We start from the raw sequence: 4,628 nt of genomic DNA, 5'->3' as shown, positions 1-4,628 counted from the left end.
CTTAGATAGATTGTCTTCAGAGTTTCGGCCGCGATTCTGCCATTTTTCATCCTTAGTGGGCCCCAGAGTCTTCCCATGATCCCGGCTGCCTTAGTCCTGACATCCGTAATGTGGTCTACGTACTGCTGCCGCCTATCGATGGTGATACCCAGATACTTGAGCTTGTCGGCTGGAAGTATGGATACTTCACCGAGTGATAGATACGGCGCTCTTCTTTTGACGCCACTCCAGATCCAGATGGCTTCCGTTTTGGTCGCGTTGTAGGTAGCTCTGGCTTCCCGCGACCAATCGTTACATTTCTTCCAGCAATCCTGCCATGCCATGTCCAGTCGTCCTTTGATTACCTTGTTGCTGAGAGCAATAATCTGGTCGTCAGCGAACGCCTGGATTCTGATTCCGCAGTCGTTGACGTCGGCGGTGTCCACCTTGCGGAACCATCCATTCATGTTCAGCAACCACAGTGTGGGACCCAGACTGGATCCTTGTGGGCATCCTTTGTCCGTGTTCATCGTTATGCCGTTACTGAATACTCTGCGGTCACTCATGAAGCTGGCTATGGATTTTGCCATCTTCCGTCCGATGTTGGCTAGTTTTAGTTCCTTTACAATAGTTGGTAGTGTGGCCTCGTTAAAGGCGTTCTTCAAGTCTAGTGCCACGGCTACCACGTGGTTTCCATTGTCTTTTTCTCTATTTATCCAGTTCAGGAGGTCCGATATCGCCGTTATCGTCGACTTGTTCCTCCTGAAACCATACTGCCTTTCGTCGTACAAGTTCATCCTTTCCAGGATGACTTGCAGTCTCCTGTTCAAGATCCTGTCGAGCACTTTCCCCAGGGTCGGAAGGAGGCTGATCGGCCGTTCTCCGCCGCTTTTCTTCCTGATCCAGCATATCCGGGCTGTTTTCCATACTACGGGAAAATATCCTGCATCATAACAGTTCTTGTACAGCGTTATGATGCTGGATTTATGCGTGCTCCAGATCTGCTTGATCAGTTCGTTGGGTATGCCATCCAGTCCCACTGCTTTCCTAGTTTTCAGCGTGTTGATTGCTGCTTCCACTTCCTGTTCTGTGATGTTTTCTTCACCGATTTCTGTGCTAGGCCAGCTGTCGTTGTTAATATCGGCTATAGCTTCTTCGATTTCTTTTCTTTCTGTTGGGTCCGCCTCCGGATGGTATTTCCTAATTTTTGCTCCTTCCCTTCGGTTGGCACCTTCGACAGTTGCTTCCTCCTGGGTGGGGGCCTTCTGACCTCGCTGTACTCCTATCTTCCTAAATACCTCCCATACCGTGTGCCATGGTTTGGTCTCGATGGTGTTGTTTATCACCGAGTTCGTGTATTCCCTTTTCTTGTCGTTGATGAGGTCCCTGTATTGTTTTTTCTTGATCCTGTGTTCTGTAATGAGCATTTGATTTTCTGTGGTGTTTCTGATTCGTCTCTTGGAAATGGCTAGTGCCCGCTTCTTCTCCTCGCACTGCGCGTCCCACCAGTCATTTCCGTGTTTGATCGTGATAGCCCTCTTTTTTATCCTGTTGCTCATTCCTTTCAGGATCTGTTGGAGTACGATGGCTTGTTCCTCTATCACCCTGGTCTCCACGGTAGGTGTGATATTCATTGGGATATTTGCGAAGCGTTCTCTGATGGAATTCCAGTTCGTGTTTCTGAAATCCCATTCAGATTTTTTGGTCTTCCTGGCCTCGTGTTGCCCGTGTATCTCAAATTCAATGTATTTGTGGTCACTCAAGGTTTCTTCGGTTGCATTGATGTTCCAACCGCTAACCTCGGTGCCCCTGCTCCAGGTGGTGTCCACGTTGCTTCTGCCCCTGCTTGTGCTGAAGGTTGGCCTCGTGTAGTCCCCTTCGGCGAGCTGCAGTCCTTGGCTCACTGCCCAGTTGAGGAGTTCTTCACCTCTTGTGCTGTTTTCAGCACTGCCCCACAGTCCATGTTTGGCGTTGAAATCGCCGGCCAAGATCCATTTTCCGGTATACTCCTCCAGGTACTGGGAGATGTATTCTATGTTGGGTAGATTTGCCCCTCCGGGTTCCTCATAGACGTTGGTGATGACTGCGTCGCCTATATAGACAGAGGTGATGTTCTGGGAAGACATGTTTTCTATCAATGTCGCCTTAATGGTGTCCTTGATCCATGTCTCCGTTTTCGTCCTGGGTCCTTTGCTGTACATCAGCCAACCTTCCCATGCCGTCGTTTTAGGTGTCGGTTCTTGGATAAGGACTATATCAAATCCGCCTTCCGACGCCTTTTTCCTCATCAGCGCTGTTGCACTGACACCTTTCCCAGTGTTGAATTGCAGGGTTTTCAGCATCCGTAGTCTGTTATTCTTCGGTTGTCCTGCCTTTTCCTATTTTGTTGCGGGCAACTATAGTCTGTTGCCTTGTGTTTTAATTCTTCGGTCTTTGTTTTCCCGGCTCTCACGCAGTTAATGCACTTGTGCTCCTCTGTTTTGCAGGAATTGCCCTCGTGTTTTTCCCCACACTTGTAACAGGCCGGTTCTGTCGCCGTGCAATTTCTATGGCTGTGCCCGTAGCGACAGCACCTCATACATATCAAGACACTGGTCGTTTCTTCGACCCGGTATCTTAGCATGTCCACGATGACTGTGCGCTCCTTCATTATCCTGCTGAAGATCTGCGGGGCTACTTCTAGAATCCAGTTCTGCCTCTGGAATTTGCCGGTCCACGGGATATTTTTAATGATTTTGATATGCTTTGCCTCCGGGTGTTCTTCAATCAGCGTTTTTATTTCCTCGTTTTCATTTATTATGTCCTGTATTATTTCCTCGCCCTTTACATTACTGGGAAGACCGATTAACTTAATGCGAGGATTCAGCCTAACGCCTTCTTTAATTTCTGCTGTCTTAACGGTTTGCATTTTCTCCTTTACGGCCTCCTTTTGCTCGGCGGTTTTGCATTCTACTACTACCGATCCGTTTTTAAGGACTCTAATGCCCCTAAATCCCGTCTGTAGTTCCTTTGTTGTTATGTGCTTCTTGAGTTCCATTTTAGTTTCTTCACCAGTTTTGTTGCTGAAGCTGACGATTATTTCGTTTTTTTGTTTATTTTTGTCCGGGGGTGCCCATGCTCTGGTCGTTTCCTTTTTCTTGTTCGGTATAGTTGTTTTGTTTCCAGTTTTTTGTAAGGCTTTGGCATAGCTTAACTTGTTTGCGTTATTCTCGGGGTGTGGTATCTCCGTTTGTTTCTCGGTATGCCGTGTTTTTTCTAGGTTCATGATTTTATCCTCCATCCGTGCCATTTGCTCTCCCATTTTAGTGAACATATTTTCTATGCTGCTATTTTGTTCCTGTTTCTTGGATTTCCGTTCCATGAGGTCCGTTATGTCCTCAATTTTCTGTAGGGTTTGTAGGATGACGGTACGGTCTCCGATACCGTATTGCATCTTTTTAGATGCTTGATGGATTTTCGTCGCTCGTCCCTTTATCACATCCAGGCATAGTTTAATAGATTCTCTTAGTCCGGCGATGTCCCTTCCGATTAATATGCTCATTGTGAGTCCCGCCAGTTCATCTTCTTTCCCGTCTAGATCGTTCTCTCCAGCGTTAGCTTCGACACCTTCATTAACTTCTTTTTCGGTAACTTCCAGTTGCTCGGTGTCAGTTGTCTTTTTTCTAGCTTGTCGCTTCTCCATTTTATTGCAGTAGTATTAGTTCCTTATTAAAAATGCATATTAATGGGGCTGTGCCCCGATGGGAGATAGCGTTAAAGACCCTATTTATTGTTATTATTGAATTGTGTCACGTATCAGTCAATTATGGCGAGTGCGCTCGGATGATCACTTTGAAAAAATGGCGACCGCCCCTGGCTGCTGGCTTATTTCTTGAGACCGCTGCTAGATGGCGCAAGTGCAACCGATTTTTGAAAAATTGGTGACTGCGCTGTGGTGGGGGCTGTTGTGACCGATTGGTGACGGCGCTGAGTTGTTGACAAGATGGCTTGTTTCTCAAGCTCACGGCTAGATGGCGATAGTGCAGCCGATTTCTGTCAATTTGGCGACTGCGGAGGGCTTCTGCCTCGCTGTGAGCACCGCTAGTAGATGGCGCTGGTGCTGCCGATTTCTGATGATTCGGCGACTGCGGAGGGCTTCTGCCTCGCTGGGAGCACTGCTGATAGATGGCGCTAGTGCAGCCAATTTCACTTAAAATTGGTGACTGCGCTGATGTCGTGTTGGAGTGGTGACGGCAGTGGGATATTTATTTATCTTCAGGCGAGATGGTGACGGTAGAGGGCCCCTACAGATCGTTGAAATGGCGAATGCGCTGGTACGCTCGTCAAGAATAATTAATTGCCCGGATATTTATCAACAATGATCATCACAGTTCACACTAATCACTAACACAAGTACAAACTAACACAATAGACTACAATGTAATAATATGAGGGTTGTTTACTACAGAGAATGTTAATTAACAAATAGCAAAATAAAGGATTTACAGACAAATACACTTGGTATTCTCTGGATTGTTCACTAATTAGTCAGTTATTGTTCAAAAGTTGATACGATCCTACCTTATTGTGTCCAATCGTCGACCGTTGATTTGGTAGTTCAGCTCCCTTGTGCTTCCGATGGATTTATCGGATTTTTGCACTAACACTGC

The sequence above is a fragment of the Rhynchophorus ferrugineus genome, unplaced genomic scaffold, assembly GCF_030347505.1.
Source record: "Rhynchophorus ferrugineus isolate W39M unplaced genomic scaffold, kcgeb_rfMv2 rfM649, whole genome shotgun sequence".
Taxonomy (NCBI): Eukaryota; Metazoa; Arthropoda; class Insecta; order Coleoptera; family Curculionidae; genus Rhynchophorus; species Rhynchophorus ferrugineus.
The sequence above is the reverse complement of the archived record's forward strand: the minus strand, read 5'-3'. Positions refer to the sequence as shown.